Source organism: Lonchura striata, chromosome 3, assembly GCF_050655825.1.
Source record: "Lonchura striata isolate lonStrDom1 chromosome 3, ASM5065582v1, whole genome shotgun sequence".
NCBI classification, from domain to species: domain Eukaryota; kingdom Metazoa; phylum Chordata; class Aves; order Passeriformes; family Estrildidae; genus Lonchura; species Lonchura striata.
Window position 1 is genome coordinate 61,337,212 of NC_140705.1, and position 12,449 is coordinate 61,349,660.

The 12,449-nt window shown below is 40.4% G+C and overlaps 1 protein-coding gene across 28 annotated transcripts in view; it reads left to right on the forward strand.

Moving 5' to 3' along the window:
- HIVEP2 (HIVEP zinc finger 2) overlaps nt 1-12,449 on the forward strand; it is a 136,304-nt gene that overhangs the window by 13,987 nt on the left and 109,868 nt on the right. The gene's annotated exons all lie outside the window — the stretch shown is intronic.

A 12,449-nucleotide genomic window follows, 5' to 3' on the forward strand; every position in this document is an offset into this window, starting at 1 on the left:
ACATGGGTTTCAGATCTGCTTTGTTTTCATTAGATATTTGAAATAAAATATAAATACTTGGTACCACAGTATAAGGGTTTGCCTTTTCCCCCACTTAGCTTCCAGGACCTAATGTATTTTGCCCAAAGAATCTCCATAAGCCATTGCTTATAAAAGATAGTTACAACCACAGGGTTTTGCTACCACTTTAGCCGAAGCACTTAATATATTAACTTCTAATGTGAATGTATATATAACGATATATTTAGATGTCTACATATTGTTTTGTATCTATACACTCATATGTGCACAAGTGTAAATGTGTATAGACACACCACAAATACAAATACACGCCCACACTTTGTCTCTACGGACACTCACACACTTTTGTACTATATGGGATCATCCCATTTCAAGTTTAATGTTTTCATCCTAAACCAAATCCTTACCATATAATTGGAACATTCCTCTTGGCAATGTAGCATTTTCCGAGTAGCTTCTGAATGGGAGGGAGGCTGCTTGTCCCTGCACCTGAAGATCCTCTCGGGTACCTGGCAGGAGAGACTGGTGCTGGTGGCAGTGTCCTGCTGGGGCAGGAGAGCATGGCATGGGGCAGCTGAGTGCAGTAAATGAGCAGATAAAATGGTGGGGAATACTTTGGGAATTTCTAGTTGCTGCCACTGCATTGGTGATTGGATTGTGCCCTTCAGCAAGGGGCAGACTCTCCTGCATTCTGTACTGCTGTATTTAGGCTGAACACCAGGTTACAGTAAAAAAAAGGCCTCCCTGCCCCCACTTCTGTTTTTTTGCCACACGTATTTTGAAGATAAATAATGACCTGCTATCAGGTATTTTGACAGCTTGGACTTTGTCATCTTTGTTTGCCTTGTTTTCTTTTTAAAATTGGTGCAGGATATTTTAATTATCAGCTTATAAGATTGTTTGAGAGAATTCCCTTAGTGATATGACAATTCAACAAAAAAAAAAAATTCAAGATAATGGCTTTTCTACTTGCACTTCTCTTCAAATGGAAGTGAAGGAATTATAAATACTTCGTACATAATTTGAATTTCCAAGTGATACACTATATTGTCTTTATTAAAAGTGTTGCATGGATGGGTTGTAAAGCGTAAAAGTGTAACTGAGTTTGTGGGGATCAGTAAAGGTGTTAGATACTTCATAAGTAGGCAACTTTAAGAGTTATTTTCCACATGTATTTGTTCCTACCACAACCAGTATCTGTTCTGGAGTGGAAAGGGAAATGTTTTCATCAGCCTAGCCAGGGCACTGTCAGTGAGACCAGGTCACAGTTTGCATCTGTCTCTTTGCTGTAAGTTTCAACCTTTTAATGAATAAAACTCAGTACAACAGATACAGCCCCTTAAAAAATATTAGGGTCATATTTGGATATTGCAGAGATCATATTCCACTTTCTCACCTCAAACCTGGCAGAGATGGCTTAATACTCTTTGTCAACTAATGGGACAGTAAGATGTAATTACATGAAGATTAACTCTCAGGGCATGGGTGGGTGTGTGACTCCCCTGCTGCTCCTTGTTATATTCTGTGTTCTTTAGCAGACACGGTATTGCAAGAGGCAGCCATAGGTGTGTGGCAAAAGCCTGTTGCGATGTGGCACAGCGGTGCCTGGTGGTTACACAGCCTGGCCCTGTGCTGCTGCTGTGCCACATGCCAGCTGTCTCAGTATGGTCAGAAGTACAAATTGTTGGTGCATTTCCTTCATTCTTGGACATGGGTCTAAAAATAGTGGGCCAAGTTTGTTCTGAGTGCGGTACCAAGTGGTTGGATTTCAGAAAGTCGAATGGCTTTTGTATGTGGTGTTTAGGATGCTGTGCACAGTGGGAACTTTCTTACAGTACTTTTGAAGGGTCACCCTGTTTTTTCTTCTCTCAGGAAATTGTCACTGCTTCACCCACTGCTCTGTATAATATGGGCTGGATTCTGTTCCAGCAACCACATTTTTAAGGGCGAGATTCTGATCACTTTACTCTGACTGGGCTAATCCAAACTGTCTTCACTGCAGCTTGATGCCTGTGTATTGCAAATCACTGTCAACACCAAAGACTAATTTCTCTGCTTATTTTTTTTATATTGAAAATATTTTTTTACTTTATACTGATTATTAGTGCCAAGTTGACAACCTTCAGGATTAGGTTTTCAAGCTAATGTCAGAACAAGATGCAGTAGAGGTTTTTTTCATGCTATCTGGTAATGTATCCTAGAGATGAGTTACCTTTCAAAAATTTACCTCTAAAGGAAAGGGTAGAAAACAACCAAGCCAGTTTGTATCTTTGTAATGGATTTCAAAATATATCCAAAATATTTAGTTTAAAAATAGTTAAAATACTATATCTGACCTTATTTTAGTAAAATGATCGGTTTTGGTTAGCTAGTCCCATGAAAGATATAGTATATCCAAGATACAGTCTGGTGACTCCCTGGTTTCAGCTCTATTATGCTGAATTACTAGGGCCAAAAACTGGCTTCAGTACCCAGTGTGGCCACAGGGTGGTTATTGCAGAAATAAGACAAAAATACTTTCTTCAGCTAGTGATGATGGTATGAGAATTCAGAAGAGCATTTTCCAAACTGTTTCAATGAGGTTTGTTAAGTACCTCTATTTGAAAAACAAGTTCTATCAAGTGGAGCACTGCTACCCAATCTGTCACATTCAATGTATGCCGGGACATGCTCATTGTGGAATGACGGCCTTTATCACTGTGTTTTAAGACGTTCAGAGACTATCAAAAATGGGTCTAGAATGTGTCTCATGAGTGAGAGTGTACTGTAAGTCTGTGCATCCCTCTGCCCCAGGAGAGGATCAGCTATAACCAAAGCATTTCCTACAGGTAGTTCAGACTGCACTTTAAAGCTTCCAGTGGTTGGTGGAGACTCTGAAACCTCCTGAAATCCTGACAAGAATCTCATTTGGATTCTTGTCAATGCTTTCCATTTGAAAAGTCTTTCTAATATTTGTCTTAAGACAGTAGTAATGGTGAGTGGGACTGCAGTCTGGATTCCCCCTGTGCTTGCCAGCTATACTGATTTTCTTACATTTAGATGGACAGCCTGGCTGACAATCAGTTACCAAATGTTTGACATCCACATGCCACTATCCAGCTCCTGTATCCTCACTGTTTTCCTTAAGGTGGGACCTTACCTGCTTCAGAAAGAGAGAGGCAAATTTGAAAAGAAGCCTCTGTATTCACTCTGCCAGGATATTGGCCTTATCTGACAAGGGAATCCTGGAGTTTTACCCACTAGTTGTGCCTCTGATGCATTTACAAAACATGTTTTACTTCATGGGATCCAAATCAATGTAAGGCTTGATTTCCAGATGCTTGCAAAAGTATGCTGCAAAAAAAAAACAACAAACCAACTTAGTACATTTTGATATTTCATTCTACTTCTATATTGCAGTAATATTCTTACACAAGCTGTACAAGAACAACAAGAGCAGCACGGCTCCTGAGCAAATATTGTTTCTAGTCACATACGATACTTTGCAGCTGACTGCTTAGCTGTTTTGCTATGCAAGTGCAGAGAACACTGTTAGCAATAAAGCCACTGCTGGTTTCTCCTCCCAAACCTCCCTCCTTGCGGTGCATTGGAAATGACTGAACTTTGGCCCTCAATCTGCTGACACCCTGAGGGAGCATAAGTGTAATGACGTCTTTGCTTGTTTCAGCTGCACAACAGGAAACGCTCGTGGCCTCCCCTTCTTCCTGCTCTGAGAAAGTGCTGCTGCCTTTTTTTTTTTTTTTTTTTTTTTTTCCTCCCTCCCTTCCCCTGCAGTCGAATGGGCTGAGACCTAGTTTCAGGTCTGGGCTTGGCAGCCAGCTGGTGCTTGCACAGGCCCCCACTGCTGCTGCCTCCTCCCCGGGGCAGCCAGTCGCCTCCCTATTGCTCTGCTGGGGTGGTGATGCCAGAAATATGAGCTTTGTAATTTTCTTTTAATTTTTCCTTTTTTTTAACCTACTGGAGAAGTGACTGGGAAGAGAATACAGTTATGTGGCAATGGCTTGCTCCACGGAGCGTGTCACTGGACACAGCTGAGCTGCAAAGACCAGGATGGTCAGGTGATGATTTGCCTTGGGGGGGACCATATCACCACCTTAATGCAGAGGACACACTGTCAGGTGGGCTTTGAGGGATCCTGGAATATGGTCCCAGTAGTGCTAAATAATGCTGAATATACTGGGCCTGAACAGATTTCTTTGCCTTGCTGCAGTACAGAGGCTGGCTTCTTGCAGAGCATTGACAGGAAGCCTGTTTAACCCTCTCTGGCTGCTGCTTTTACACTTCATTACCAAAAGCGGGATATGAGTAAAAATGGTTATTTGCAAAACACAAGCATATTACTGCTAACTCAGGGAGGAGGATTTTATCTCAGCATAGTCATCCAGAACATTAAAGCAATGCAGTGTTTTTGTGAGTGAAATTGACTGATTCAGTATTCAGCTGTTATTCTTTAATGATTGGGGAGGGGAGTGGGTCACTTTTAAAAAATAAAACACACAACGCACTAGGGAGTTCACATATAGTGGCGTGAGAGGCGGCACTGAGTATTCTAGAGTACAGGATCCTGAATTTGAAAGATTTTATTAACTTTGAATGTAAACAGTACTGCTGCAGTGGCTTATTCATTTGTTTAAAGTTGCATAGGCATATTATTTAAGGAGCAGCTTTTGTCTGCATTCTGTAATAAGCAACTTCTGGATTTACCTCATTAATCTTTCGTACTACCTAGCTGCATAACTGTTGTTTTTAACAAGCTGGAGTTATGTAACATGAGTCATGCCTGGTGAGATGCTTGCTAGCAGGAAAAAGCAAGATAGGCAAAGAAGTAATGGCATGTAACCTTTTGCAGAATAGGATATGACTGGGTTTTGAGATGACACACTGTGTGTTGGTACTCCCAGCTGTACAGAAAAGGTCCAGCTATTCATTAGGAGGTTGTGTCTTGAAACAAAATCTTGGGATGGGAATGTTTAAGAGACAGAAGAGTGAATTTGCTCAAGCATGAGTAGTTCTTGGAGGGTTTTGTATATGTGCACACCAAATTCCCCCCACCTTCTTTTTCCTCTGGGATAATAAATGAGGAATTTCCCTTAAATGGGCCTTATTTCACGCGTAAAAGAAAATATCTTGATGAGCTGTGATTGCCCGTGTAAAGTGTTATATAAATATTTTTCCTTCCTTTTTAAAATATGTCCTTATAGTATCATTAGGCATGTGTGCAACACAACAGTCTTCTGTCTCAAGAGATTTTACAAACAGTTTATAGAAGGAGAGGCAAGTAATTCTATGAATGCATTAGAATAAGAGCAATTGATTTTAAGTTAATTTTTCCTTTAATAATATTTCCTTGACGATTTTCTCTGCTGTTACTTAGGCTTCATCTTCAAAGTCATGCTGAATTGTTGAGCCTGGCATGACTTCTTGCTTTAGTGGCATGTATACAGATGTTAAATAATAATATCAGGAGATAAAGGTGTGAGAATATAAGGTCTTTAGGTAAGGAGTAGGAATAGTGACTATTTTGGAAAGGAATGGTTTTGTGCTCCTGAGTTCCCTTTCAAACTGTCATGCTCTCATTTTGACAAAATAATTATGTATTTTTCCTTTGTTTTATCTATAAATGAAACATCTGTAAACTGTGGCATAGGTTTATAAACTCCCTTACTTTTGAACTATTGTTATTAACAGCAGATGGCCAGAAATGATTGCTGATATGGATGGTCTCCTGCACTGCCATGCACATGAACACAGTGGCTGATGGTGCCTTGGCACAGATGGCTGCTGAGATGCTACAGTGACAAGCAGCCTCTGTAAGCTGCTGCTGTAGCCAGCACAGTGCTGATAGCCTCAGCCCGGAGACAAAGGGATGAGCAAGCACAGACGGAAATGAGTATTTTCTCACACTGGAGGCCATCCAGGTCATGGCCAAGGGATGTCAAAAAGGCACTACAAGGAAGTGAACCATGTTGCTCTTGGTATGTCCTTATTTTCCAAACAAATGCAGGATTTCTCTTGGACTGTCAGTGCAACATCCTTCAGAAGAAACTTGCTTTTTTATGAAAACTTAAAAAAAAAATCAATCTTCTGGAGAATTTTCATTTATTGTACTGAATTTACTTAGTTTTGTATAGTCACATTACTGTTAGAGAAGCAGAAGCTTAGAGCTGGGAATCTGAACAGTGGCACATGAGGCCACTGAGACTTTGTAGGTAGAGAAAGACATTTTTCTGAACCTGCATGAAGGAAACCAAAATTGGAGTTCATCAAATGCTGTTTCTGTCAACTCCAGTATTTATTACTTTAGACTCTGTAGTGGGTTTTGTCTGACTAATGGTTATGTCCTTTCTGTAACTCCATGATTTACTTGATACAGATGAACATTGTATAAAATTGTTGAAAGTTTTGGTGGTGCATTTTGCTTTTATGGCTGCTTGGGAGGGTTTGAGAGTCCTTTACTTGAATGTACTTTACTTTCCCTTACTCTTTTAGATGAGAAGTCCTTGTGGCTTTGTTGAGAGCCATGACTTGTAAAGCCAGGTGGGTCAGAGGGAGTATCACGCGGTGTTTTGGTAGGATCCATGAGATCAGCATGGCTGCAGGGGGAGTTGTTGTGGATGTCTGCTGCCTTATCTTGTCCTGTGCCTGCTGGCTTTTGCTGGGGGTCAGCCAGGGGTGGGCTGAGGGCTGATGGGGGGTGAGCTGGCAGGTGAGCTGGGCTGTGCAGGCACAGGATGGTGCCATGGCCGATGAGCACAGCTGGGATCAGTGAGGAGTGAGGGTTGTTCACCATGTGCTGTGGGAGGTGGGGGCTGGCCTTGGTTTTGGTGCAATTTCTGCTGAAATCTGTGAGTGAGCAGAGTAGGGTAAGCATGTGGCTGCTGGATGGAAGAAAATAAATTGCCGCAAGTGGCACTGATGCACGGACAAGGAGGGGGTGTATTTCTATGCATGAGCAGACAGTGGCTTGCTCAGGAGTAAACTTTCACATTCTGGGGTCTTTGAATAGATCTTCAGAGGTTACTACTCCAGGTCATAAGGCTCTGCACAAAGTGATTTCTTGCCCTTCAGGTTGCTGTACATAATTTCATTTTTCTTGCTTTCGTGTATCTTGTTCTTTCAAACCCTTAAGTGTTGTCAGGTTATCAAGTTGTTTTCATGTTTTGGCAAAACTTGAAATAATTACCAACCCAGTTTCACCATTTTTGTTTGTTAAAAAAGGTGAAATTTAATTTACAGTAATTATTTAACCAAATGAGATGCTCAGCATGAAAATGACCAGGTGCAAATTAAGATGGAATAAGTAAAGGAAAAAAATATGCTGTGCATTATGTTTTTCATATTAAGCATTCTCTGTATTTCATTACCAGTCCATCTGCAAGAAGACTTTTCTTAGCAGATTGAAGCATTTAAAAAAAAACTCAAACAAATTTACAGTAAGTCTGATACAAATAAAGAATTAAGATGGGAAAGTTTTAAACAAATCTTCTCATTATTGCAGACTTATTTTCTTTTAACTCTAGTTGTACTGTGTTCCTTAGTATAGTGTCTGGAGCCATGCAAAGGCCGCCCTTTTGTGTTGCTGCAACACAACCTCTGCAGAGCTGCTGTGTGTGTAAAATTGGACCCTAGGTAATACTGAAATTTTTGTAATATGGCCTAAGTGGGTGTGTGGTCTTAGCTCCTTGGCACAGTAATGGATTTGAGAGCATTTCCCTGGTTCTTGAGATTGTGCTTGTTGCAGTCCTGCTACAAGGGAGCTCCCTTGTGAACTCCCTCTGAGTTCACAAGAGGTTCAGCTAGTCTCTTGTGAACCTGCCACTGCTTTGGGAGAGACAGATCACAAGCCATGATGGTTTCACTCTGTGGGGCTGAGAAGCAAAACCTTTTGTTCAGTTTTACCCAAGGCTGGCCATGGGATTGTGTTGATTGCACCATCAGTCTCACCAAGGTGAATTCAACACCTGAGTGGTGTTGCCATGGTGCATGTTTCTTTGGAAGCACCAATACAACACCCTTCTCTATTGTAGAGAACAGGCTTCACCCTGCAAAAATATGTGTGCTATCTTTCTGTACCTTGGCAGGCCCTGGTTTTGAACCTTCCCAAACTTTGGAGATGTTTGTTGCAAGGTTTACTTCAAGAATTGAGCTGTTCTTTTGAGTGCATCATGCAAGATTTGGTTTATCTGCATGGAGCATGCTTCCTTGTGCAGTTGCTTTCCACAGTGCAGTGCTTGTAGATTAAAATCCTTTTTGTTGTGCTTGTGCCAGTTCAGTTCCTCCTGCACCAAGTCCGTTTTCATGGCATACTGCATGCAGTAAGGTGCCTCGTTGCAATAGTGAAAAATAATTTTTTTTGTTTCTGCTGACATGTCATTCTCATAGAAAACTAGAATAACACTCACTGCTTCAATGTATACTTTATTCCACCTGAAGAACTGCTTTAAATGCATGTGTTTGCACTTGGAATTTGAATGCTTTGCATCAAAACTAGAAATGGCAACATCATATGCATGGAGTAGACCTTTGAGTTTATGGTGGTGGCATGCTTTACTGTCTGTGACGTGTGATCACACAAGCTCAGCAGTACACAGCTGACTTGATGTATTTACTGTAATTCTCTACCCAAGGAAGTATGGTCTAGTGACTAGCAGGCTGGGTGGGGACTCAGTAGCCACAGCTTCAGTTTCTGGTTCTGCTACACAGTTCATGAGTTTGGGGCAAGATTCACACCACCTAACACTGATTTTCATGTGAGTTATATTCATAAATATGAGGCACAGCAGTATCACTGTAGTGCAGTGTTCTCTTCAGGTCAGTTCCACTTCCTTATCTTACAGAGATGTCCTGTAGACAGGTGCTGTGTTCTGCCATTCATCCATAGGGAGCCAGTAGGGGTTTTGTGCTAAAACTGATTGTGGGGTTCGAACCTTATTTTTTTGTTGCTGTTTGTGTCTGTTTTTAAGGGACTGTTCTCAGAGTGACCAATAGTTGTTCCATTTACTATGGGCGCCTCTGCTCAAAATATTTATGGTATTAAACATAGAAGTAATTGCAAAAGTCAGGCTACATGTGGCTTTGGAGTCCAGTTCTATCTCCTTTACTTAAGAGGAAAAATAGCCTAACTAAGGTGCAGTCAGCAGTCAAGGCATGAGAGAAATTCAGCACAAATATCTGCCAGATCAATCTGGTGCTTCATTAGCAAAGCCCCTAAGAGAAACTTACATTTCAGGCAGATTCCAAAGTTGCAGTGAAATCACTGGGTCCTACACATTCTCCTGAAGTCAAGTATATGGTTATATACTTTGTAAATAGGAATGACTTATTGAGCTAGAGCCAGTGAAGGGAATTTTGGGACTCCTGCTGTTCTGCTTACATTATTTCGCAGGAGAATTTAAGGGTGTAGAATGACACCAACTGGATTCACATAACAATCTGCTCCTGTTCCTGTGAACTCCAAATTATTTTCTTTCTCACATGCAAAGTTGTATTGAGAGCTGCATTTAAAAACCCATCTGTTGTCCATATTATATCAATATGAAGAAAAATTTTAGACTTCTAAAATATTCTGGTTATGTGTTCCATCCTGCTGTCATTTGTCTTTCAACTACAAGCCATTTCTTGTAGTTGTACTTACTTGTAGCTACTCAAATCTTTTTCCTCACACCAACAGATGAAACTCTGAATTACTAAACTGCAGAGTTGGAATTAGGATGCTACAAACTGGTAGTGGAAAGAAATGACCACTTTCAGAATATGATGCTTTTGATAGCCTAAAATAAATAAATCAGTATAATATTTGTTTTCTTATCAAGTATGGGAATGACTAATAAATTACTTCAAAAGGTATTTCATAATATTTTTCATTATACAGTATATTTGAAGTATCGTCAACATTTAGATGTGTTTTTATATAATTAATGACACAAATATGTGCAATAAAATACAGCCTTTTAATTTTATTTATTTTTTTTTTTTAGTTTTTACAACAAAGTAAGATTATCATTTCAGTGCTACTGGTTACAATTTTATAATTCACCTGCTTCTGACCTGACTTTACTGTATTGCAGTGGCAGTAGCATGAATGTAATTATTAGGAGACACTGCTTTGAGCGAGGACAGCAGTGAAGTTCATCAGTGGTGTTTATTTTGGTTTTGATGTTACATTTTGCTGAAACAGCCAATTGTGACAGTATTCTATTATTTCAGGTTTGGAATTTTGTCTTTGCAACTGTAATGTGTACTCAGGGGTATGTGTATTGTATGTGTATTTTCTTCTGCAACAGCTACCAGGCTTTCCTCTCACCATTTTAAAGCAATATCATCTCACTGAGGGCTTCAGGATTGTTGAAATGCTGCACTGTGTCCTCCCTGGAAAACTCCAAGGCAGATACTTGGGCTCTGGGAACTTTGTAGGCTTTTCCCAGTGGGATACCGACCACAGATACAAACTGTCTATCTCATGCGGTTGGGTAGCTGGGCCAGTGTACTCCAGTGGGTGAAGTTGCTTCCTTTCCCACTTTTATGTAGCCGTATGGGTGCACCTGTAGTTGTGAACTTCAGCTTTTGACACCATTTTGCATCTCAGTACATCTGTGTTATCTGCAAGTTCTGTGCTGTCTGACTCAACATGGAAGATTTTTCCCTTAACATGAATGCTTACCTTCTCTCTCCTGTCTAAGCATAAGGTGGAATTGGAAGGACCTTCTGGCAATTGAGCAATTTTGAGACTGCTGCCTCTTTGTTGAATGTCTTTAGAGGAAATTATTAAGAGTAGACATATACACACAGGCACAACATCACACACGGTTTGTGATTGCAGGGTTTTTTTTTACATAGGAAACAAGGTTACAAAAGAGATGTTGGGAGGAAGGTTGAATTAATTTCTCTGAAAATACTTTCTGAATAGGAAGCTATGTGAAAATGGTAAAATATTAGAATTGTGTGATGTGATTTTTTTATTACCATGACTTTTATTGTCTACGCAGTAATATCTAAAGTCTTCTATGAAGATGTAGGCTTTCTTGTCTTTACATTTTCAAATGCACTGAATTTACAGCATGAATACCTGACAGATGAGGAGAGGAAAGAAATGTTATCACAGGGATCAAAGATGGAGGCAGACTGTGAGATGCCCTCTCTGGTCAGATAAGAAATCACCAGCAGCTAAGAACTCAGTCTGTTTCCCAAGTCCTATGATTTGGTGGCACTCGCAGCACCATACATCACTTAGCATCACAGAGGTAAATCTGTGTGCTTTGTGCACTGTGTTAAACCATATTAAACTTTCAGCAACCCTTTTTCCCCTGAAGCTTTTGACATATTTAGTTTATTACATGTATCTTTGCGTTGCAATTCAGTCCTAAACTTGTTTTATTCTTAAGTTTAAAGGTCCCATCTGACATAACGCACATTGATTTAGTGGATGATTTATGGAATAATGTCAGATGCCACTATTTAAAAAAATGTAACTGCCTTGCAAAAGTGAATGTCTTGTTTTCTTTGTTTAGTAACATATTCAAAACACTTGAAAGGAAGTTTTGGAATAGGGAGATTTCTACCCTGGGGGAGTAGTATCCTGTGCTTTCGTTAGGTCATGTCAGGCCATTGTTTTGCTTTTCTTATCATAAAGATCTTGTGTCTTTATTTGTGCTCAGCCATGGACTTGAGTTTCCTGGAAGAGAGTGAAATAATTAAGAAATAATGCTACAAAATCATATGTTCTCTGTAGCTGTGTTTGTTTAGTTGAAGTTCGGATCTGTAGCTATGTAGGTGTGTAGATACTTCCCAGTAATAAGTAGTATCTTGTATCTGTGGTGCTCTTTGTAGCTGAAAAGAAATAGGATTCTTCCATATGAAAAAAAACATAAAGAAATTCAGAGTCACCTGTCAAAATGGCTAGTAAAACTGGGTCTTTTGACTGGTAAAACTGGGGTTTTCACCCATGACTGCCAGCTGAGACTCTTAGTGGCTTTTTCTCTGCTGGTGGATGACGCAGTGGCAGGGTATGGGAAAGGGCGTGTTTAATTTATTGCTGTAAATGCAGGCACTGGGGAGGATGGCTGGGTACACAGGGTGGTTTATCAGTAGAAGTCATTAAAGTGGGGTGATTAATGTGATGCCAGAGAAGGGCATGCAGTGTGTTGTGCTTGCACTTAAAATCTGTGAGCTGCCACACAAGGTCACGCAGCCTAAATACAGTCCTGGTGAGAGGAGTCGTGGGAGGAGGAAGGGCACTGCCAGCCTAAATTAAGATCTCATATTGCTGTGCCCTTTTGTCAGGGGATGGAAGAACACCTCCTAAATGACTTGCTAATGGGATGGATGAAGCTTGCTTGGTAAATCTGTCTTGCTTGGTAAATCTGGCTTGGTTCTGGTGTGACAGAGCTGAGATACTAGTATAAGTGATGTGAGCAGTAGCTTTCCTGGTC